The 26,700-nt window shown below is 42.7% G+C and overlaps 1 pseudogene; it reads left to right on the forward strand.

Moving 5' to 3' along the window:
- Positions 1 to 26,165, forward strand: part of LOC117452138 (nuclear receptor subfamily 5 group A member 2-like) — a 39,877-nt pseudogene extending 13,712 nt beyond the window's left edge.
- The last annotated feature ends 535 nt before the right edge of the window (positions 26,166 to 26,700 follow it).

Raw genomic sequence — 26,700 nt, forward strand, 5'->3', positions numbered from 1 at the left:
ATCTGAAGTGCTGTGACAAAAAAATCCATAAAAAATGTCATCTGTGGAAGCCATAGTGCTGTAAAAAGCACGACCAATCATCTGAGACGGCTAAAGTAACTGGATGGCCTACCTGCCTGTCAGCCTTCCATCTGTGCACAAACTTATCTCGTGCCCTCATTGGTCATGTGCGCGTTCGTGTGTGTTGGAGGAGGGGCTCTGTGAGGAAGTGGCAAGATTTTTTCCGGTTGTGTATTTTCAAATTCGAGCGCACTCCAGCTGGTTTCTCCAAAATGACCTACCCCACCTTTAAACACTTGATCCGGATCAAAGCCGTCATACTTCCTGAATGAAAAAGTCAACTATAATATTAGACATATGAAGAAGTTAAACTTTAAACATCCATGACTTAAACACTTGATCCAGGATCAAAGCCACACAGCTGCACCTGCAAGGTGAATACAGCTGGTAAAAAGAACAAGTGTTTTGAATGCGTACATTAACAGGTTTATGATATCACTGCCCCGTCTAAAAACACGATCTGACTTTAATTACATTTGACTCGAGTGTTTCCTCAACGTAATGTGCTGCTTAAATAATACTTCTGCATACAGTATGTGACACTGTGAGTGTTGCACGGCCAGATACGGCTCAGCTGACTCAGATAAGGAGATATATGACACGTTATGAAGTGATATGATGATATGAATGATAATGTGACACATCGACGTCTGCACTCAGTGTACTTATGTTGTGGCAGATATTTAAGTAAGCTTTCTTAACGCTAATAATAGTCAGATTGCTCTGAAGATGGAGGTGATATTCTATTAATGTTCACGTTTCACACAGTCTGTGATTTTTGCCGGCCGTCTTTCCTGCAACGGCAGCTTTTCTGTATTTCCTTTCTCCTGTAATATGACTTGATCGCTTTAAACTCCGCACACTGAGCTCTGATTGGTTAGCAGGCGGTGCTTTCACTGAGTTGATCTCTTAGCCTGCAACCTAGCCTGCTCCGGGGCAGGTTAGCCGCTAAGCATAAGTTACCATGGAGATCTAGCCTGCTAAAAAGAGAACCCGCGTCGTAGGACCGGAAAGCCGGATTTCCCCCGAAGTTAGCCCGCTAAGCGAAAAATCCTGCTTCGTAGTAGCCTACAGGCCTCAGGTGTTAGTTATGCGAAGCATAGTATACAAACACCATTAACATACAAGTACATTTAGACAACATTAGAGCACAACAACAAATACTGAGCCCTCATTTACTCCATCCTTTTTTTAAATGCAGATATAGCCTACATCTGACACTTGTTGTGTGTTTTCCCACTGCATCCGTCTGCCATGAACCCTACAGAAACCTACGTGTTTTGGCCCATAGTGGACAACGGGCCTTTTGTAACTGTCTCCTGCTCTTCCTCAGTCAATGCCTCCTCCTCTGAGTAGTCAACCTCATCCTCTTCCTCAATCACTGCCTGTGGATCCTCATCATCTCACAGGTCTATGTCTGAGTTTCCCTCAATGATTCTGTTCACATTTCTCTCTGCCTCGGTTAGTGCCATTTGTGTCGTGTAAAATAGAGGAAAAAATAGTAAGCACATCCCTGTGTCCTCCACAGAGGACATTCATAAAACATTTAGTTGTAGGTCAAATAATTATTACACTGCTCTGAAACTCACTACACTAACTCCTAAGATGTTCCCTTACTATAATGAATTAAAGATATTGAACTCACAACACTGGTAATTACAAAATTACAAACTTACCATTTATCTTTCTACAAATAGTGCTTGTGTTGATGGACGCCATTTTGAAATACAATGAAATTATCTTTTTCAAAGACACACTCCCGCATATGTCATATGTCTGAAAAGCCCAGGATGTCCTCTGTGGAGTACAATTGGACTTAATGCTGTGGCATGTATAACCCGTATAACCTCAAAGTAATGGACCAAACCACAGAGGACAACAATGAATGGGTGGGTCTCTGGAAGATTTATACAAGATTTATGATGATTATTGGCGTTACTATTACTATTATTATTAGTGTTATTATTATTATTATTATTATTATTGTTAATATTATTATTATTATTATTGTTGTTGTTCTTTTTATCATTATTATTATTGTTGTTGTTTTTATTATTGTTATCATTATAAGTAGCATCCGTATTTGTAGTTGTAGAACTAGTAGCCTAGTAGTACAAGTATTTATATTATTATTTATATTATTAGTATCATTAATAAAGCTGCATATTATGCATCATGGCAGAACTTGACACTGTGTCCGGTCCGGAGTATTCACCTCCAGTGAAGCTAATATTGACAGAGTTAGGCTGAGTTTCAGAGGCGTGTACACATTCAGGAACATTTTAGAATCTCTCTCTAATCATAGAGAATCCTCTGCGTCTCCTCCATCTACAGCGAGCATCCGTCACGTGACTCCACGTCCACCAATGGCGTCGCGGCAGTGTAACTTTAGCGATAAGAGAAGCGCAGTAAAGAGCGAGTGGACGGAAGGAGTTCACTGTGAGATCTTCATGGTTCTCCTCACACACTCTGCCTAACAGCGGCCCTTCTGGCTCCAGCAGCACACACTCTGACCATCCGGACTATCTGTGTGTTCATCGGTCTCAGGAGCAGGCTGCACTCCTCCAGCAGGTCTCAGATCAGATCCTCCCTGCCCGGCTGCTGTCTGCTCTCATGTTGGGAGACAAGGCTCACGGTAAGGCTGTCTACTGATCTGCACTCACAGCGTTCAAATACTATAGATACATATTGTATTTGTTTTTGACAGTCAATTAACCAATTGAAATCCAATATATTTAGGTAAGTGTTTAAATCCGGGGCTAAATGTGGCCTGAACAAATATAGTAAAAACTTAGGGGCATCACGACTTCTATAAATGGCTGCTTATTTTTTAGGAAGAACTGTCTTAAAACGAAATGACAGCCGTTTTAAATAGCCACGTTCCGCCCCATTAAAAAAAATGCTAAAGCTGAACAAAACAATCAAGTGAGAACAGCTGTTTAAAATAACACAAATAATTAAAAAAGTACAACACAAAGGTAAAATGTTACTGATACAAAAGCAATCACATAAACAAAAGACAATAATGACTAGTAGCCTAGTCGCATTAATTGAACTTGAAATTTAATAAATAGGATATTGCTTTAAGGATGCTAGTTAAAACTAAATAAATCAATAATAATACTCTTTCAAGAGTTTAAGTCCGGGCTGTTCCTGGTACCGCGCGATACCGCTCCAAACGCGCGTGCCCCTTGGACTGCATGACCGGGCGCAAAACGGCCTCTCAGCTGCCGCTTTTCACTCACCTCCTCCCGTTTATTCAGGTCAATTCACATCTGTATGTCACTGTCCTGTGCAGTTGGCAGCAGTCAAATATTTAAAACAATACTTTTTTATATAATAATTCACACCGCGCACTGAGGCAGTGCACGCGCCGTCCAGCTGCTTTATCATTATATTAAAATCATATTTATCACCGTGTCGGCTCAAATACTGAGTGAGGGATTCATGTGTTACACTGTTCCCTCATGTGGCAGCTACAACTTCAACAGAGAATCCGTGCAGGTTCAAATCCTCAGTTACACTTTGGCCATATCTGATCCTACTCTGGAGAATAAATCCAACCGAAAGAAAATGCTTGCATGGAGCAGTTCTGCCGAAGAAGTAATAGTCTGCATTTATTATTGTCCTATTGGTGGTTATTAGTGGATATATACATCTATTTATTTAACACTTGTTTCAGTTCATGGACTATGGCAAATGCTATGCTTCATCATTCCGTAGGTCTTTATATATTTATTATTCATATATTTATATATGTTAATAGTTTACAATATCGTAGTGTATTTACGATGAATGCGCAAACTTAAACAGACTGATTATGATTAAATAATGTGGGAACACTTCCTACATCAATATGTAGCCTATTCGTTTTTAGTTTAATTAATATATTGGTAGCCTAGGTTTTGAGTAACGTATTGACTTATTGGTTTATATTCAGGATTGTAATTAGGCCTTATTACAAAAACAAAACAATTATTATAACAAAACCTACAAACATACAGTAGGCTATATTGCATTTCAGATTTTTTTTATTGAAGTCTAAATATTATAATTTCGATCAAATAGGCACATAAATAAATACATTGTATTTTGCGTTTAAGTTCTAGGGAATTTTGAAAAAAAGATATCAGTTTAAGTTTATTTAAAAATATATTTTTATGTTCTTATTGGTTTCGTATATTTTTGTCAGAATAATTTGCATTACATGTCAAAGTACGACAGCAACAACACGGAAGCCTAAATGAAACAAATCACTAAGAAATAAAACCAAGTTTCGGAGAGGAAGACGAAAAGGGACGGCGCATTATTCGTTTTTGTGTAATTAAACAACACACCCTTGAAACACGATCAGATGAAATACCATCCCATAATTCACATTTGGAATAGCATTTATTCATTTTCGACATTTTCCTACCGACATAAAATCCTGCATGCTGTATTAGAATGTATCACTCATTGTGGCGCGTTGCATTTGGTGTGTGTGTGTGTGTGTGTGTGTGTGTGTGTGTTTAGGTGTCACTTTGAAGGTTATGGAGTACACATATGATGATGACCTGGAGGAGCTGTGTCCTGTATGTGGAGACAAAGTGTCCGGGTACCACTACGGCCTGCTCACCTGCGAGAGCTGCAAGGTAACAGAAACATTGAGGTGAATGATAACATCATCGCTTTCATCATGGGCCATATACACATGATCACAGCGAACTGTTTACACTTCATCTCTATATATAGTGGAATTAAAAATAATGTATCTTTGTTTTAAATGTTACTTAAAATATGAATGTGAATTAGAAAAATGCAAGATCACTATTAGCTAAATAATGGGCATTGCTTTTACACACCATGCCTTTATGGCGCGTATATTATCAGCCGTGACGTGTTGGCTTTATGAAATGATGAACACGTGTTGGTCAATGTCTCCCCCCCGCTCCTCTCAGGGCTTCTTCAAGAGGACAGTGCAGAACAACAAGAGGTACACATGCGCGGAGAACCAGGAGTGTAAAATCGACAAAACCCAGAGGAAGAGGTGTCCCTTCTGCCGCTTCCAGAAGTGCCTCAACGTCGGGATGCGGCTAGAAGGTACACATGAATATACCCCCCGATATTACATACACCATGACTATACTACTACTACTAATGATAATAATAATAATAATAATAATGATAATAATAATAATAATAATAATAATAATAATGATAATAATAATAATAATAATAATAATGATAATAATAATAATAATAATAATAATAATAATAATAATAATATTGTCACTATATCAGTACAATGCTTTTATTTAGGGGAATAATAAAAACAGGCTTTCTATTTATTTCCATGTCTTCTTCACTGTATTTTAGTTACAACAATAATTACAATAATGTAAACTCTTTTAACATTATAATTATAACCTTTTAAATATTTCGTGATTTGTGGGCTCTCATATTATTTTCTCTACTCATGGGATTAATTCCCAGACAGCGGTGCAGGAAAGCACCTGCTTCCGCAGCAGAAAAAAGGACACATTCTTAACTTGCTGATAAAGCCCCAGAGACTCCCCTGTTTTAAATCAAAAGCTCTATTTAGACTACAGGGAGGAGCAGAGCTGCAGATTCTTCTCAGCCCTATACATGGAAGTATGAATGAGCAACATGTTTTTATTTACTCTGCAGCGACAGCACAGACATTCTGGTCACATTCTAGGTGTTTCCTCTGCTGTAGAAACATTCAGAAGTGTTTCATCTGTAAATCTGTTCTTCACCTTTTGTGTGACAGCGGTGCGCGCAGACCGCATGCGTGGGGGCAGGAATAAATTTGGCCCCATGTACAAGAGAGACAGGGCCTTGAAGCAGCAGAAGAAAGCTTTGATACGATCCAGCGGCTTCAAGCTGGAGAGCGTCGCTCCTCCGCTGGCTTCTCCGCTGCAGAGCGACTACGGCTTCACCGGCACCCTGCATAGCCTGCCCACCATCTCCAAGAGCCTGCTGCCCTCCACCCCGAGCTCCATCACCCCCACAGACTACGAGGCCAACCTCTATGGACCCCCGTCCCTGGGCATGGCCATGCAGTCCCACCTGCCCCTCACCACTCAGTACCAGTACACAGCCTTCCCTGGCAGGGCGATTAAAGCCGAGTGTCCCGACTACACCAGCTCCCCTGAGTCTCTGACAGGATACCCCTACCCAGACATGTACCCCTCAGCCTCGCCTCAGCCCCCCAGCCTGCCTCCGCTGGTGCTGGAGCTGCTGCGCTGTGACCCGGACGAGCTGGTGGTGCAGAACAAGATCGTGACCCACCTGCAGCAGGAGCAGAGCGGCCGGGCCCGGCTGGACAAGCCCAGCACCTTCAGCCTCATGTGCCGCATGGCCGACCAGACTCTGTTCTCCATAGTGGAGTGGGCCCGGAGCTGCATCTTCTTCAAGGAGCTCAGGGTGAGTCACACAGACACACACACAGCTGCTGGGGGCGAGGGTCTACAGCTGCACTCCCCCATGTGTTTCATATTACACACACTGAACACAATTGAAACATTTACTTTTATTAAATGTATCATGTCAACAGATTTCACATTAGGTACGATCAAAGCAATAATATCAAGTTTAAATAAAAAAGATTAGGTTCAACTTGAAATGATGCTTTCAACTAACTCACACAGTGATGTGAGCGGCCATAAGAGATGGAGTTCACTGCTTCACATGCAGTGCTTTGGGAAGCTCCAAGGACCACGTGATGAAGCGCTGGCTCTGCACTGACGCCACATGTCCATGTGTTGGTTCCTTTTGTTCTTCCCTCTCCCTTTCTCTGCACCACTCTTCCTCCGGCTCACCTCAGACACCATGGCCTCATCACAATAACAACATGTGTGCCATGTTTGAATACATCGACTGGTTTGGGAGTGAAGGATCAGCAGGATGACAGTGTGATTCCTCGTGAGCCTGTCTGCGCTCAAAGACCTCTTTGCTCTGATTAGGGATCGCATCACACGGATCATAAGCCTGTGCACTTGCTTCAGGAGCCACACGGGAAGGTGGACCAGAGAGAGGAACCCAGAGCTGTCAGAACGAAGCTGGGCCTCTGACGCAGCTCTGGAGCAGCTGTGAGCGTGGACAGCCAGAAGCAACAGGCTGGACAGAAGCACACAGTGCAGTCGGCCTTTACGTAGTCGGTCCCCCGCTCAGAGATCACCTCAAGTTGTATAAATATATGAAATTCACCGACATTGCCAAGATAGTCAAACTCTTAACTAATGCATTTAAAACAACTTTCTTTCTGACGGTCATTCACAGTTCATTCAAAGTGTTTTCGCTCTATGCCTCCACACTTTGTAGACCAAGTTGTACTTCTGATTCCAGTACACGTATAGTTACTAGACTGAGGCTGTTGCTAGAGAATAGAAGCCCACACGATGGGTCACATCACCAGAGGCTGGACCCCGTTAGCCAATCAATGAAGGCAAATCATCTCAGCTGTGCCCACGTGCAACATGCAACTGATCAACACACACATGCACCAATTATGTTTATAAAATAATAAAAAGGTGTTAAAAATGACTATTTTGCATTATGAGTTTCACTATGGAAGTATTTTGAAGTGCTAACACTTTTTACTTTTACTTACAATTTTGAAAGAGGACTTTGCCTTGTATTGCTACTTCCACCCAGTGAAGGAGCTGGTACTGCTTGAGCCCCCCCAGCTGTCACTGACACGGAGCTCGTTGTTTGAACGATGCAGACCGATGCTTCATCCAATGCTGACTTGATTAAACAAAGGAAAACACCTGACTGTGTGGGTGTTGCCTCTCCACTGGAAAGACATGATATGGAATCAAACTACCAATCACAACCGACCATTGGTAGATATGTATTGAGTTGCATTTATGTAGCACCTTTGTAGCATCCCAGCCACTGGAATGGCAGTGCTGCCACGCTGATGGCTGAACAATGGACCATCCACCCTTCCTCCTCGGCCACTGCCGACACACAGTGTGCATGTTTAGTGTCTCGCAAGCAGATGTAGCTGCACTAAGAGAAGAAGAAGAAGAAGAGAAATGAAGCTTCATGATCTTCCAAGACTGCATCGTGCACACTGTGATCGTTCTGCAACAGGAGGTGCAGCGTGGCCTGGATGTAATGAGCTGCTCACAGTCACAGTGCCGAGGGGCCTGTGTTCCCTCAGTCCCCACAGTCGCTGTCCTCACACACACACACACACACACACACACACACACACACACACACACACACACACACACACACACACACACACACACACACACACACACACACACACACACACACACACACACACACACACACACACACACACACACACACACACACACACACACACACACACACACACACACACACACACACACACACACACACACACACACACACACACACACACACACACACACACACACTTCTCATGACTCCGTCACTCAGCCAGATGGATGTCCCGCGCTGGGGGATCGATACCGTTGTGTAGGTGCTGGCTGGGGGTGCAGGGGTGGGGTTATAATTATTATATGACAAATCAGATCAGCCGGTTTCACAACAATGGAGACAATATGACCTCATTCTGTGAGTCATCAGATAATGTGCTGACGAGCAAACATCTGTCGACACGGCAGACAGAATCAACAGATGACTTGAGCTGGGTTGGTCCTGCCCTGTGAGGTGAGAGACTCCTCTCTGGCTTCTGAGCACTTCATAACTCACGTCCATACCAAAACACATATTTAAGCATATGTATGCGTATGTATGTATTGTTCGGGGGGGGAAATGAAACGTTGTCTATAATTAAATCTATTATGTCAACACATTTCCCATTTATTTAAACGTAATATTATTTAGTTCCACTAACCTAATACAGTTATGTGAAATCTGTTGTCAAAATACATTTCATGAAAGTCAACGGTTCCGTTGTTCAGTGTGCTCAGTGTTCCCTTCCTGCTTCGCACACACGCGCTGGGGGTCCCTGGGCCCGCCGCAGCCTTACGCTTCGCTGGCATGTTGAGAATCTGAGCGTGCTCACTTGTCAATGCTTGAAATGCGTGCCGCTCGGTGTTCTGTGTGGATGCTGTGCTTGATCCAAACAGCAGCCGCAGAGCCAGCGTCTTTGTCCAGCTGGATGTGTACATGGTGTGCTCAGTGGCGCTACGTGATGGCACCTCGTCATGGTGGGTAAACACCCCCAATTACAAAGCAAATCAAGACTAAACAAGACTGGAAACATCGGTGCATCGTGGCATTTTGTGTTCCTATATAATACAGGATAGTCTTATCATAATCTGGATTTGCAACACATGTGACACTGACCTGCTCTCAGTGTCCACATACCAAATGAACGAAGGTGATGACTGAGTTCTGAGGTCCTGAGAACGAGCAGCTGAAGCATTTGCTGTCACTGTAACCTCCCTCGTCTCCCAAACAAAGAGCACATTGTGGTTGTAACTTCTCCGACAACAAGGTGTCTCTCCACTCCCTGTGCAGACTGCTGTCATGCTGCCATGCATTTATCTTTCATTTGAGAAACGTTTTAGAAATAGCTATAATCACTATTTCACGCATTTCAGAGCCTCACGCTGTCTGACCTGTTTGTGCTGCAGTATGACCACACACACCTGAGTCTCACACACACTGGACACACTGAAAGTATATTCATGTATTATTATTATTATTATTATTATTATTATCTAGCAGATTTCACATAACTGTATTAGGTCAGCTGAAAGCAATTATATTAAGTTGAACCTTGTATGTTTGATTGCACGCCCTTAACACATTCAGCCTCATGCATGTGGGCCACACGTATCTGAACCCACAGCTGAAGGCATGCGTCGGCTGCTCCATGTTATCCTCCCATCGCACACTGAGTCTACTGCAACGTCTCTGGGTGTCATATGAACACGGACACTGACGTTGTTCTTTTCTGTTGACGACACTGTTCTTTGAATGATGGCAAGGACAGTCATGTGAAACTAGGACCATCACCATTCCCTTGCTTTGAGTGCCATGCCTTAACATAACCCTCACAGTCCATGTAAACATTTATAAAGAAAACACATACTTTTAAAAGACTTAAAATGGTCAAAACTCAAGACATGGTGTTTCCCAAGGACGGCCCAGTGGCGGCATGAATGTGGCTTTCTGTCAAACACCCGATAGCTCTCTCGTACAGCTGTTCTCTGGGTTTCTGTTGTGGCTCAAGCACACGAGCAGTTTGTGAAACAGTGTTCAGTGTGGACAGAATCACACCGTGGAGCTGTGACTCTGCAGCAGCGACAGCTAAGAAGGCTCTGATTTGTTTAACATTTTGCAAGTTGAATTTAATGGTATTTGATACTTTTTTAATGTGTTTGTTAAAAGTCAAGTTCGAGTCCAATATGACTCGAACTTATGACTAGTTCTATTTCTGCTCCGTTTAAAAACACGGTGGATCCTTTGATTCTGACTGGTCGTTTACTGAACATCATGCATACTGTTTTTTTGCATTTAACTGTCAGCAAACGTTGTTCAGCCGGTGGTGAACCTTGTCCGAAGCATTGGAGAGACAGGATGAGATCCTTTCAGTGTTTGTCCCATGTTCAAAGATGACCGCATCATCGACATACATTTGCACATCAATTTACAGTACACATTTCAAATAGCTGATTTAGTTCTGATGTACATACCAAAGTGTACATTTAATATATCAAATGTAGGTTGATATTTCTTCCCAAGTAGGAACACCATATTACAGAATAAAGTGATATTTATTTATTTTATATTTTATTTTAATATAGTTATAGGAAAACACAGACTATTGTAGAATTTGCTGCGAAAGATACACAGACACATATGGCCTGTTTCTTTTTTGTAGTGTACGGTTTGTCTGACATAACAACGTGCAGCCTCGTTTGGTTCACATGCGTGTCTTTCTGCGGACAGACAGTCAGTCCGTGTGCAGTGGACAGCACACATGGACAGTGAAGCTAAGCTGCATATTTGGCAGAGGAAAGCGCTCACAAAGCTGTTTCCCCGGGCTGGATAATTACATTCCATGCAGGCGATAACGCTGAAATGTCTTCTCCTCTGCTCCGCTCTCGCCACGCACAGATACATTGTTGCTAAATTGTGAGCAGAATTGAAGCCATTGATTTGTGCAGCTCCCCAGAGGTGGGCTTTGTCGTGCCTTGTGTTTGACCTTCTATTCACCTGAGGAAGTGCACACACACCATCATACATGTTCAGCTACTAAAGGCAGTATACACCTCATCTCAAAGTCATGTGTCATAGCAGGTTTGAAATGTTATGTTATTGATTGTAAATAAACATACACTATTTAAAATTGAAGGAACTTGAAAATGAATGATCATCTTTTTAGATATAAAGTTTGTTTTACCTGTGTGCTTATTGAATCCTTCCCAGTGTCATTCTTACATTGTATTATTTAAGCAGCTGATATGAAACCACAATGGTCTTAACATGGAGTACTAGACCAGGAGCAGTCAAGTCCAGAGAAAATATAGTCATGGTAAAGAATGTAATAAGTTGGAATATGCTAAAGGAACATTTAGCGAAGTTTATAACTGTCTCATAATATGTAATCATTTGTAGGCACGTGTCCAAACCACTGAAGTCAGCCGGCTGTCTTTAGCTGTTGAAGCTAGTGGATTGTGACTGTCAGCAACAGGAGCAACACAACACCCTTAATGTGCCGGGAGAATAGCATGTGGTCGTGCTAGTGCTAATGGAGGTCCTAAGAAAGAGACACGTTAGCGGTCAATGTCTATATTATACTCTCCCACCGTAAGCACAATACAAAAGTGTCATCAAGTAGTGTAGTGAGGGAAGTCTTTTCATTATTATATAAGAAGCTCTATTTTTCATATTCTTAACTTCACACATGTAAACATGTGATAAGGTTTAAAGGTTTCTCAGTCATGTTAAATCACATTAACTCTTCTTTGTAAGGAAACAAAGGTCTATAAAACAAAATGACCACATGAATTAGTCTACACAAATATATACATTTATTTTGACTAAGAATTTATTATTCAAGGTGGGCCGTGCATTTTTTAAAGGTCAACACTTTCCTAAAGCTATTCCTGTCAACATAGTCATCAACATAAGCAATGGCAAGAAAGGGATGAAAACAACAGCGTTTGATTTCCGGTAACAATCTCACAGATGTTGGCTTCATGGCTGTGAGATCAAATGTGGCTTCCCGAGTAGAACATGACACTTGACAGGTATACAACCTAAGACCTCAGCCTAACCTAGTTCCACGCTCTGACATGGACAGACATAAATCTCCTCTGTGTTCTCAGGGGTTCAGAGGGATTTCTGGCTGCAGCTGAGTGTCCAGCTCCTCTTGGAGAGGAAGCACAGGAGGTCACCAAGACCTCTTGCTTCCTTAACCCCTTCCTTTATCACTGTACACCCCCCCACTGAACCAGTTCAGATGTGTGCAACAAGATTGGAGCGTCTCCTCTGCGACAGATATATAGTTTCATTCAGACGGACAGTAATTCTGTCAGCTCGGTGTCAGATGGATGTGTGTCTGGGCCTATTAGCAGCTGCGGCTGCAGAATTGCTCTCCGTCGTGTCCTTCACTTTACAGACAATATTGCAACAGGGGGGGGGGGGCTTAATCTGAAAACACAACCATTCCCCAGAGCAGAGCAGATGTGACTGGGAGGTGTGTGTGTGTGTGTGTGTGTGTGTGTGTGGGGGGGGGGTAGAGGTGAGCAGGTTGAAGCACTCTCAGACGATGCACGTACACGTACACAACACCGGACACACACACACACACACACACACACACACACACACACACACACACACACACACACACACACACACACACACACACACACTAGGATTTTTTCTCGGGCAGAATTTATTTTACCGGACTAATTTGAAACTTACCGGTCATATTTCAATAATAATAATAGTTGTGTAGCAGAGTTTCCGTTAGCAGGTAATTACCGGACTATGAGCAGATATGCTTCAGTTTAAAACTCAGTTCACGGGGCTCATTTTTATATTGCTTCAGTTTATAATCGTAACAGATCGAAATATTCAGATTCATTTTTCAATAAATGATTCCACAAACAACAAACAACATAATTATTACATTCAAACAAACTACTTGTAGTAGATAACGTACATTATTCAGAAGTTTACATCAACTTTGAATAATAACACGGGAGAAACGGATCCTCTCCCTCCCTCTCTCTCCCTCTCTCTCTCTCTCCTGACAGCACGTCAGTTTCTCATGCAGCTCGCTAAACAGAGGGCGGGGCTTCAGGTGATCCTGCAGAGCCGCGTGTCTCGGTCAGACTCAGCAGCTGATCTGATCTCTCTCTCGCTCCGGTTACACTTCACTCGCGTCTATGTCCATATCGATCAGATCCAGCTCTCCTGATCGGCCTTTATAGAGAGCACCGATCAAACTATTAAGAGTGAATATCGGCCGATAATGACCGGCGGCCGATCGATCGGAGCCTCCCTAATTATTACCAGACATTTTGACCGTCAGGTTTTGAATTTACCGGTTTTTTATAAATTTTACCAGCTAAAAACCGGTAATTACCGGCTAACGGAAACCCTGACACACACATACACAAACACACACACCAGCATCTACACACATGCTTCCTTAATTTCTCTTCCCCCCATTTATGCACTCCCGATTTATTCACTTTATCTTTTTTTCTCACCTATTTTCAGCTTTCAAAGAATATTGGTCAGGATTATTAAAACAGCAACAGTGTGTATGTACATGGTGAACTTCAGGCTTTAACATTATTCGACACGGTGAACCATCAGATCCTCCTTCGCACTCTCCAAGAACTAGGAGTTTCAGGCTCTGCACTTTCCCTCCTCACCTCATACCTCAAAGACCGCACCTACAGGGTTACTTGGAGAGGGTCGGAGTCCGACCCTTGTCAATTAACTACAGGGGTCCCTCAGGGCTCTGTCCTTGGTCCCCTCCTCTTCTTTCTGTACACAAACTCGCTCGGATCTGTCATTAGCCCGCATGGTTTTTCATACCACTGCTACGCTGACGACACCCAATTAATTCTGTCCTTTCCCCGCTCAGAGACCCAGGTCGTCGCACGCATCTCTGCTTGTCCAGCTGACATCTCTCAGTGGATGTCTGCTCATCACCTCAAGCTCAACCTTGACAAGACTGAACTGCTTTTCCTTCCGGGAAAAGATTGTCCCACTCTTGACCTGACAATCAACATCGGCACCTCTGTTGTTTCCCCGACCCAGACTGCAAGGAATCTGGGTGTGACCCTAGATAACAACCTGTCCTTCACTGCAAACATCGCTGCTCCAACCCGTTGCTGCAGATACACGCTCTACAGCATCAGGAGGATGCGTCCCCAGCTGACCCAGAAAGCGACGCAGGTTCTGGTCCAGGCTCTCGTCATCTCACGCCTAGACTACTGCAACTCCCTCCTGGCTGGTCTACCTGCATGTGCCATCCGACCTCTGCAGCTCATCCAGAATGCAGCGGCTCGCCTGGTCTTCAACCTTCCTAAATGTTCCCACACCACGCCGCTCCTCCGCTCCCTCCACTGGCTTCCGGTAACTGCTAGAATCCACTTCAAGACACTGCTACTTGCGTACCATGCTGCGAATGGATCTGGCCCTTCCTACATCCAGGACATGGTTAAACCGTACACCCCAGCGCGTGCACTTCGCTCTGCATCAGCCAAACGACTCGCTGCACCCGCACTGCGAGGGGGACCCAAGTTCCCATCAGCAGAAACACGTGGGTTTGCTGTCCTGGCTCCAAGATGGTGGAATGAGCTCCCATTGACATCAGGACAGCAGATAGCTTACACACCTTCCAGACTGAAAACTCATCTCTTTCGACTCCACTTAGAGCGATAGAACTATTAACAAAGCACTTATATACTAATAAAGGACTGGCTTACCTAAAGCCAGTTGAGGAGCACTTGAAATGTTTTTGCTCTATGAAACCTGATGTACTTATATGATTCTGTTTTCTTCAAATTTGTATCTTCTTGGTCGAACGCACTTATTGTAAGTCGCTTTGGATAAAAGCTTCAGCTAAATGCAATGTAATGTAATGTAACATAATGTATCGTCCCTCTGTCTCTGTGTTTATCTCTGTGTTTCCTGTAGGTGGGAGATCAAATGAAGCTGCTCCATAACTGCTGGTCTGAACTTCTGGTCCTCGATCACATTTTCAGACAAGTGCAACATGGACAGGAAGACAGCATCCTGCTGGTGACCGGCCAGGAGGTAACAACCCCCCTGACACACACACACACCTTCCTCTCAGCACACACTCGTATACCTGCCCTGCACTGCATTCAACATGTGGTCACTCTGGCTCTCCTCTGGTCTCTGGACTGCAGGCCCAGTGTGTCATTGTTTCAACCAGCTTTAACACCAGATGAATGAAGGACCTTTTTCGTGTGACAATTTACAGTCACATGTAAGGCTTGAAGGTTGATAGTGCTGCCATATTTATAGTTGAGCCATGGATGGTCATTTCTTTGAGCCTTAAAACTAAAAAAATGTTGGTTATTTTGAATGCCATGTAAAATATATACATAGACTGTTTCCTCCGAAAAGGTGTGTGTTCTCTCAGATGAAAGGTATTGTTTTCCAAGTAGCCCTGTAAGTAGGGATGTGTATCGTTAAGGTTTTAACGGTACTACTACTTTTATCGATACCGCTTATCGGTCCGGTCTTTTAATGGTAGGCTACTCTTATCGGTTCTTTTGGAGAAAAAGATAAGGTAAATTAACTTAACAAATTGTGAACAAAACTAACATTGCTTTTTATTTAAATGAAATACATAATATTTCACATCAAAAGAAACAACAATGTTTTAACAAATCATATTAAATAATGTGATGACAGAACTGTAAACAGAATAGCTGAAACTTTAACAAAATAAATAACTCAGTTTCCTCTAATCATAACCCATGTTTGTATAATTGAGTTAACTCGGTGTGTTGCTGCTCGCATACATAACACCTGACGTGGAAACGTTCCTCGTGGATGGGGGGGGGGGCTACAGAGCTGCTAGAGAGACAGTGGAACCCGGTGCATTCCTCCGTCTGGATGTGGAGCACTTTTGATAAATGTTTAGACAAATTGCTCGTGTTGCCGCCCTTACATGCTAAACTCTTATTGCACTTTTGGTAACGAGTATTGTCCACATCGACACGGCTATAGTTTAACCACACCTCGGAGCGCGTTCTCTCCGCCATCTCCTCCGTGTGTGTGTGTGTTGCTGCATGTAGCAGCTGTGTGTGTGTAAACTGCCCCGCCCCCTCCCAAGCCAACACACTCTCACTCCCTAAACGTCCAGGAGCGACGCTTGGTCAGGGTCCCGTGGCGTGCAGTTGGGACGCGCCGAGGCTCCTTCAGCTTCTTAAACGGACGCAAAGAGCTTTCAACTGATCGCAATGTATTCCCATCAACGGCGGGATTTGACGCTCAGGGAAGCACCGCACCCGTTTATGTCGGCTGCCCTTAAAGGCAATGTGAGCGTCCATTCCCATTGGATAACGGAGAATTGTACACCCGGAAGTAAGTATTCCCCTCACTGTCGATTGATTTGACAGTGATACCTCCACTACGCATCAACTCAAAAACACCAGATTACCTTTGTTAATTAAACGACATTGATTGGTTTAAATTGTGGACAATGCTTTTGTGTTTTTCCCCTTCGATTCTGAGAAACAACTTGTTTTCTCTGAAATGTGGAGCGCCAAAGAGACTGCACTACCCACAATCCCCAGCTATTGTTGTGACGACGCCTGTCCGCTTTGACAAACCTCGTGATAAGTCAACAAGCTCTGTGATTGGATGAAACATAAATTCATACAAAAAAGTCCAACCCTGTCTCCTAAAGATTACGTTCCCACAGAACTAAACTGCATTCTGCAACTGCATTTTCTCCCACGTTACGTTTGTTATGAACGTATCTTAAACACGTTTATTTTTGGCGCTCCACATTTCAGAGAAAACAAGTTGTTTCTCCGAATCGAAGGGGAAAAACACAAAAGCATTATACACAATTTAAACCAATCAATGTCGTTTAATTAACAAAGGTAATCTGGTGTGTTTTAGTCGATGAGTAGTGGAGGTATCACTGTCAAATCAATCGACAGTAAGGGGAATACTTACTTCCGGGTGTACAATTCTCCGTTATCCAATGGGAATGGACGCTCACATTGCCTTTAAGTGCTGCCAACATAAACGGGTGCGGTGCTTCCCTGAGCGTCAAATCCCGCCGGCGATGGGAATACATTGCAATCAGTTGAAAGCTCTTTGCGTCCGTTTAAGACGCTGAAGGAGACTCGGCGCGTCCCAACTGGACGCCACGGTCACCCTGACCAAGCGTCGCTCCTGGACGTTCGGGGAGTGAGAGTGTGTTGCCCAAGCAGGCGGGGGAGAGAGAGAGATCTCTCGACTGGATTGGAAAGATCGAAAATACTAAAAATAATCATAGACGCATTTTGCAGTCTTTTTGCGTATTAGAAACGGAGTTGGCGACACTAAAACTGCAATATAATGTTTGTGTAGCAATAATACATATGAAATATTTTGTACATGTCTCCAGTACCGATAAGAAGACCGCTAACGTTGGAGCTTAACGGTACCACGGTCTTTAATAATTCAGCCCCGGGGCCCGTTTAATACCGGGGCTCGGTACCCATCCCTACCTGTAAGGCGTGGTGACCCACCGCACCTCATTGGAAGCAACTGTGGATGGAATGCTTTAAAGCAGTTTAAATTAAGAATAGATTTTCATTCATTAGTGTAAGTGTTCCGTGCTTCTGTGGTCCACAAGCAGCCTGTGCTCCTCTGACAAAGCTCTGTCAGCAGGTCAGCCTTCAGCTGGAGCCGCCTGCATACGGCCAGACGGTCCAATGGGTGAAATGAGGAGACATTTAATCCTGACATTTATTCAATAATCTTATCAAAGATTTGATGTAACTTTACATAGGATAATAATAACAATCTTTTTTTCATAACCTTATTGACACTTGTAAGGAGCAGGCCACGTCTTTCAGTTTTTGTGTTTCTATATACATCTAAAATGTATATCTATATATATATATACATTTTAGATGAATGTGTTTCAGGTTTGAATGATTTACCAGCAAACATTATATTAAAAAGGTTAATACAGTCGATATTCATTTATCAACACATTTGACACACTGCACAGTATTATTGGTAAAAATAAACGGCCGTTTTTCTGTCCTTACTGTGTGTTAGGGGTACAGTACTGATATGTGTACGTGCTTGACATTGGAATACATACTTTAGGACTTCAGACTTCTTATTATATGGACGACTGTGACACAGGGGTGAATTAAGCATCCCATAAGAGGGTCAGCGGCTCAACTTGTCAAAGAGTCCTTGGGCAAGATCCTGAATCCCAAATTGCTCCTTTAGGCTTGTCTACGGTATTGAAGCGCATCTACATAAATAACATGTTATGTACTTTTTGAAATATTTGGAAGCAGTTTTCTAATGAAAACGTTAAAGGGAGTAGAGGTCCTCCATGGAGGGCAGCTCCGTCCTGTTGCTCTGTAGGCAAACTGCAGGGGGTCCAGAGAGTCAGGGAGGGAGGGGGTGATGAATGTCGGTGTCCAGTGACAACAGAGCCAGTCAACCAATCAGAGCAGACTGGGCTCTGGTTTCAGACAGAGGGTGGAAAGAGGTGCTGCAGGGCTTCACCGGCTGCGCCTCTTGACTCTAACCAGTTCTCTGTTTTCAGGTGGAGCTGTCGTTCGTCCTGTCCCAGACGGAGGCCACGCTGTCGGGGCTGGTGCAGCGGGGGCAGGAGCTGGCGGCCCGGCTGAGGGCCCTGCAGCTGGACCGCAGAGAGACCGCCTGCATGAAGTTCCTGCTCCTCTTCAACCCCAGTGAGTGCACCTCAAGGTCCTGCTTCAGCATGCAGATGCTTTGGCCAGAGAAAAGTGTCAAATGAAAAAAAATAAAATAATGACTTCTATTCACTCATAATGAGAAAATACAGGTTTATCCCTGCTCAAGGCTCGGACAGGTTTGACAGGCTTAAACAGAGCAGCCTTTCGTATTCCATAGACCGTATAAGAGTCTCTTATTATACTTTAGTATTAGCACGAGTAAATGAATGTCTTTGAACGACAACGTGCCTTTGGATTGTGTGTTTCTGGAAGAATGCCGTGATTTATTGTGAAAATCAATCATCTTGCAGGGCCATACTGATGCAGTGCTTTGGCGCAATTTCAATAGCAACATTGACATTTTAATGAAAACATTTCACAATTGAAGATTATCTGCAATACCTACCTACGTATATCTGTAAGGTTACAGACATCCACATTGGCCTTTTTCCCTCCAATAAATTCACTTAATTAAATTTCTAGGGTTGACAAAAGCAAACATTAACAAAGACATCCTCCTCCATTGTCCACTAATGGCATTCAAAAGAAGCGTAATGGATGGGTTTATCATTCGATGGCAGAGCCGACATTCATGCTGCGGCGTGTGCAGATGGAGAGAGCGGAGACGTGCCTCCCCAGACTCTCAGAAGTGTTTGCTGTGCAGCGCTGGCAAGCGGGGAACAAAGAGCTTTTCAATGGGGAGAGCACTTGTCATAGACAGAACATATTTGCTGTGTTTGCCTGCAGCTTCTCTGCTCGCACTCTCGCACTCCCTCATCTTCAGAGTCAGGTTTGTCGGGGGTAATTTAATTGCCCTTAAGCAGTTTGAAAAGATGATTCAGAACATTTAATTACTGTGTGAATGGATTCTCCAAGATGTGCTCAGCTGATGCTGAATGGTCCACAGAAGGGCTTGGCTATTCTCTCTCTCTCTCTCTCTCTCTCTCTCTCTCTCTCTCTCTCTCTCTCTCTCTCTCTCTCTCTCTCACTCACTCACACACACACACACACACACACCACACACACACACCACACACACACACACACACACACACACACACACACACACACACACACACACACACACACACACACACACACACAACCACCCACACGCCATGCACTCAACTTAATACTACGCAGCTATCCTTTATATCATACGTGTGGTTAATATTCAACATTTATATTGCATTAATGTTCTTTCTCATATAATACTAATCACTTATATAACTTTACATTTTAAACTCAATATAGTCTTGGAGCAGCTGTACAGTACGAACCATTTCCAAACATGTTCCATCACCACATGTAAATGTTAAGTCATTTGTTAAAGAATCAGGAAGCTCATGAGGAATATTCTAGAACAGCTTCTTACTGTCCTTTTCCTCATGGACATCTAAAAGAATCAAAACATGATTTAAAAATTAGAATACAAAAAATCTAAATAAAGATAAACATTAAAAATCAAAATCAATAACTACAAATTCTCAGTAAAAATGACCTATATTCAGAGGAGTATCTAAACATTATACAATATATAGAATACAATTGAATAGTCTCTAATATGCCATTCTACGGAACATAACAACATAGTGTACTATACAATAAAACAATGTGTCCAGTAGCTTGAAATACAAGTCAAATATATCTGAGGTAGTGTAAGTATGCTGCAAATTGTTCATGCGATTTACCACTGCAATCAACCAGCTACCGCACATGATTCTACAATGTTGCACTTGTTTTATAAATACTGATTAGTTGCTTATTTTTCCTGAATGTGTACTTCTGTCCATTTTTGGAAAAAATATTTGATTGTAAATGTTTCGGCATGCCGTTTTATCTCATAGTGTTTTTTGGGAGTTTTTCTTCATCTCTATCTATACTGCTGATGGACATTTCCTTCTGTGGGATGAATAACGGAATTACAATTCTGATACTGAACAAATGATGAAACCAATTTAGTAGCAAATATATCGTCCCCCTCCCAAACCTGCCTTTATTGTCATTTTACAAAATATACAACAAGACTTTTGGAGTGCAACCCGGTCAAAGTGCAACGTGACCAGTAGGGCAAACACATGTCAACAATAATAAGGGGGTAATACATCATTAAGAGCAGTGGCGTGAACAGCTATACAGTGTATTACATGATGCATGTTGTCCTGTGTGTGCAGATGTCAAGCTGCTGGAGGACCAGGCCTTCGTGGAGGGGGTGCAGGAGCAGGTGAACGGTGCTCTGCTGGAGTACACCCTGTCCACCTACCCTCAGTTCCAGGAGAAGTTCAGCCAGCTGGTGGTGCGTCTGCCGGAGCTGCGCGGCCTCAGCACGCAGGCGGAGGACTACCTGTGCTTCATGCACCTGAGCGGAGAGGTGCCCTGCAACAACCTGCTCATTGAGATGCTGCATGCCAAGAGAGCCTGTGTGTGAGGGACACACACGTTCCTCCGTCATGTGTTGTTTGTGTAGGTGAGAGTGTGTGTGTGGGAGGGAAAGTATGTGTGAGAGGAAACAATCAGATGGCCATCTTTGTGAGGCCTTTTGTTTGAGCTGGAGAGGAGAACATGTTCTTTGGTGTTTGGAATTATAAAGCTCCATCCATACTCAAGGTCGTTTGAATATTTTGAATGTTAACGTTTCATACCCTGCAGAGCTACATTCCCTTATAAACTGGATTTTCTACCCTGTTTTCAAAACTCTAAAATTAGAACTGCCTTTAAAGTTATATTCAGTGACCAAATATCACATCCAGCATCAGAACACAGATTTTCTACGTTCCGCAGAGCTGCCCAGCAAATATTCAGACTCAATCAAATAATGCTAAACACTCATGAAGACATAGTGTCCTGATTTCTGTCTACCATTCTAACACATCCACATCTTCATGTCATTGTGATATCCATACAAGCGCTTTTATATAAAGGACGTCGATCTGGTGCGAGGCTGCTCTGATGTGCACTTTCCCAACATATTTTCTATCCTCTTTTCAGAAATTTGAATTTAGCATTAATTGATTTTTATCCAAATGTCAGACCCGAAGATTGTAAAGTGCACTCTTCCTAGATAATCATTATATATTTTTAGATGAAAACACAGTGGTGTTCTCAGATTACTGATCGTATCTCTACCCTTTTTTAACACCAACAAATAAGAGAGCTCTATGGGGTTTAATATAGCTTTATTTTAATCTATTTAGTAATATATTGATATAGAGAAGCCAGAAATGTTAAGAAAAACTCATTTTTATTCAGTTATTCATCAAACCCTTACCAGGAAAGATAACATGACAACAATACAGATAAGGAAGAAGGACACAGGCAGAGAAAGGGTCAAAAGCAAACGAGAAGGAGTTCAAACTGTTCACAGCGATGTTTTCAGATGAAGGAGAGCAGGGAGTAGGTGGCGAAACATCAGCACATACAGTAGGTGGCGAAACATCAGCACATACAGTAGGTGGCGAAACATCAGCACATACAGTAGGTGGCGAAACATCAGCACATACAGTAGGTGGCGAAACATCAGCACATACAGTAGGTGGCGAAACATAAGCACATACAGTAGGTGGCTAAACATCAGCACATACAGTAGGTGGCGAAACATCAGCACATACAGTAGGTGGCGAAACATCAGCACATACAGTAGGTGGCGAAACATCAGCACATACAGTAGGTGGCGAAACATCAGCACATACAGTAGGTGGCGAAACATCAGCACATACAGTAGGTGGCGAAACATCAGCACATACAGTAGGTGGCGAAACATCAGCACATACAGTAGGTGGCGAAACATCAGCACATACAGTAGGAGGCGAAACATCAGCACATACAGTAGGTGGCTAAACATCAGCACATACAGTAGGTGGCGAAACATAAGCACATACAGTAGGTGGCGAAACATCAGCACATACAGTAGGAGGCGAAACATAAGCACATACAGTAGGTGGCGAAACATCAGCACATACAGTAGGAGGCGAAACATAAGCACATACAGTAGGTGGCGAAACATCAGCACATACAGTAGGTGGCGAAACATCAGCACATACAGTAGGTGGCGAAACATCAGCACATACAGTAGGTGGCGAAACATCAGCACATACAGTAGGTGGCGAAACATCAGCACATACAGTAGGTGGCGAAACATCAGCACATACAGTAGGTGGCGAAACATCAGCACATACAGTAGGTGGCGAAACATCAGCACATACATGTGAATGATAATGGAGAGATGATCGAAAACTGCTTTTCTCTTTCTTTGAGCAAAGACTAACAAAAGGAAGCAGACAAAGCCAGGGAAAAGAGTCATCTGGCAACATTTGCTTTCACGTTTCCTTAAAAAACATGATTTTATTAAAGGTCAGTGCCTCAAGAAACAATGAGTCTTCAAAAAAGGCAGTTGTCATGTTCACACTCACATTGGTGTCACTGTTCAGCACGCGGTACTGTAGGTGTGAGACTGAATGGCCATTGTGTTCACCTTCGTCTCCAAATCAACGTTAAACAAAGTGCAGACGACAGCAGGCATGGAAACAGGGCGGCATGTTAGGTTAATGTGAAATGTTTAAAAAGTAAACCCACATTGAACTTGAGCCAGTTTAACTTTCTAAAAATGAAACCAAACGTAACAACGTGCTTTCAGCAGAGCCATTCATACATGTTTCATGTCTTAGTTGCCAGAAGCACATTTTGTAAAAGAAAAATGAAATAATGTTAGCAGATACATTTATACAAAAATCTAACAATGTTGATAAAAGACACAATTCAGGTATTTTCATTGTGCTTGAGCAAAATGTGAGGTCACACAGAAGCTTGAGAAGAGCACATTTCTGTGACTCCACTTATATAACCTGACTCCACGCCAACCACATCTGGCAGCATTTCTGTGGATATGTTCAGACGTTGGATGCAGGTAGCTAACAGGATGTGTCTCATGCCCACAGAGCGCTTATCACTCCATTGTTTCTCCTCAATCTGAAGCTATTAGCCGTCAGCGATGAATCACTTTCAAACTGACACTCAGGCGTTGTGATTCAGAGTATACTGAACAAAGAAACGTTAACTTAAATAAAATGTATTATGTCAACAGGTTCCAAATAGTTGTATTAGGTTAGTTGAAAGCAAATTGAACCTAATATGTTGTATTTAAACTTAATATTATTGCTTTAAAGCTACCTAATACATATGTGTAATTTGTTTAGAAATACATTTATTTAAGTAAACTCTCGAGTTTTTTTCAGTATTCAGACACAGTATTTAATATTTGTTATATTATTTGACCAACGTATTTGGTTTATTATTAAAGAAATAAACATGTCGGTCTTTAATACAAAAACGCTGTTCTTATAAGAGTCTAACCATCATGCACTGACAAACTGAAACATTGACTAAATGTATTATGTCAACAGAACAGTCGTTGGTCAGGGAAAGGCAATAATGTTAAGCTTCAATAAAGAACATTAGGTTCAATTTGATATCATTGCTTTCAAATAACCTAATACAGTTATGTGAAATTCGTCGACACAATACATTTAATTAAAGTCAACGTTTCAGTTTTCAGTGTGAGTCACTAAAACTCTCCCCTGATATCTGACATATTCCTGCACGTTGTATACATTTAAAATATGAGATAACACTGCAGGCCCTATAAGCCCCACACACACTATCAGCAGCCTGAGTTACCAGTGAAACGCTATTTGCGATTTCTTGTACTATGTTGAAAACACGTGTGTAACCCTAAAGCCCCGTCACACTGTCCCGAAATTGACACCAGATGGACACACGATAGAAGGACACAAATTCGACTCTGATCGTAACAACATCGGGCCGTTCGTGAGGGCATCTTAAGCCATCGTAAGACCGCCGGTGGAGTTTCTCAGACTCCGGCAGCAACTTCGTGGCTCGAGCAGTTTTGTGTTGAATTCGTGTGTCCATGTTGCCCTTCGTAAGGCCAGCGTGAGGGCATCTTGTCAAATCGTGTCATCTTCGTGTGATCATCGGTGCCATCGGGCATTTTTCGCTTCACGAAGACAATACGAAGGAAACAAGAAGCTGCCCGATTGTCTTAGGAAGGCAACACGACTACGTGAAGCCCTCGCAATGCCGTCGTGTAGCCATCGTATTATAGTGCGATGACATCGAGATTGCATTTATTGCACAACAAAATCATGTAAACAGATTATGTAAATAACCCAATTTGTGTTCTGTGAAACTGAAAAGGATATTACATTGTGTTTGTTACTTTCGTTGCAGTGGTGTGTCTTAAATGTAATTTAGGTTAACTTCCTGTTTTATTTAGATGCTTTTATTTTGAAGGCGAGTTTACGCTGTTGACAGGAAGTTGTTGTTGCTATGGAAACCTCATGACGGAGATAAGTTACGGAAAAGTAAAGAATGAAGTGTATGTTTAAATGTTAGCACCCCCCGAAGAGGCACAAGCTCTTACGTTGAGTCTGGATACATTCTAAATCATCAGTAAAGTCTACGACCATATTTTCCTGTGTGGTTCGGGTGCCATCGTGTGGCCTTCTGTAGGCATCCTACTTGCTCCGGCTGTTGCTTGGCTGTTGACCAACTTCGGGGCCATCTTCGTGCGAAATTCACAATTCCATATTCGTGTGTCCATATGGTGACAGTGTGACGGGGGCTTAACCGAACTCCCAGATGTATGAAAAGTGTCACACTCTTTTTAAAGCACATGCCTCTCAGCGATGATACCTGTTTGAAGACCAAAGACTCGGTCTCAAGATGTTTGTGATATTGTGCAGCTCGACATTTAAAACTCGTTGGTCCATCTCCAGGTATCGTAGACAATCACTCCGCCTGCCTTAACTGAATGTCTGCCTGAAAGCATACACACACCTTGGTTTCCAGTTGAGATAGCTCTGTGTTATCATTATGTACAGTATATTTATGTTGTGAAGTGAATATCTACTGCAAGATGAAGATACATTTCAAACGAAAGAGTTCTACGCTTTACGTTGAGGACAGATCGCTGCCATGTGGAAGTGATTCTCTTGATATTGCCTTTGTTTTGGCTCTTGTTCACTTTTTATTTACCTGTGAGTTGAAAGTCCCGTCTTTAGCTGAAGTGTTTTTTTCTCCCAAAAGAGAACGTGACCAAAACATTTGTTTCTTTAAATATATTTTATTGTAATAGCACTAAACCAATAAATTCCAGTGAAGTAAGCTCCATGTGTGTGTCGACTATAATTACACAACATTCATCAGTTGTGCACAAATGATACAACATGAGTTACAGCTGTCATAGTGTGGCTGTTACTCAGCCTTGTCTGAACTATTCACATCAGAGAGCCAGTTTCACATTAACACCAACATCAGTCTGAGACACATCCATCAGTGACAGCATTTCATTCAGGAACAACATGGATGTGTTCTCCATCGTCCATCTTCAGCATGTCTACTTGTAGAACCTGTGGATTACGTTTGGTGGTGAAAGTGGGTGGCCCCAATTTCATTCCAAGTCGGGCCAATTCCGTTTTGCATCTCTGATATTTGATTGGCTGTCTGCTAAATATTGATGCTTATTTTAAAGAAGAAGTAACTGCAGACACCTTAAACAATAATGATTATCTTCTTACAGGTGGGAAAGTCTGCCTTCTGAGCAAAACATGGAGCCCACCTGTTATTGTGGAAACCCTTAACCTAACATTACAGAGAGAGTGGTTCTCCATGGTAACATGTCTCACTTCTAGCTCGTCAG

The sequence above is a fragment of the Pseudochaenichthys georgianus genome, chromosome 9, assembly GCF_902827115.2.
Source record: "Pseudochaenichthys georgianus chromosome 9, fPseGeo1.2, whole genome shotgun sequence".
Taxonomy (NCBI): Eukaryota; Metazoa; Chordata; class Actinopteri; order Perciformes; family Channichthyidae; genus Pseudochaenichthys; species Pseudochaenichthys georgianus.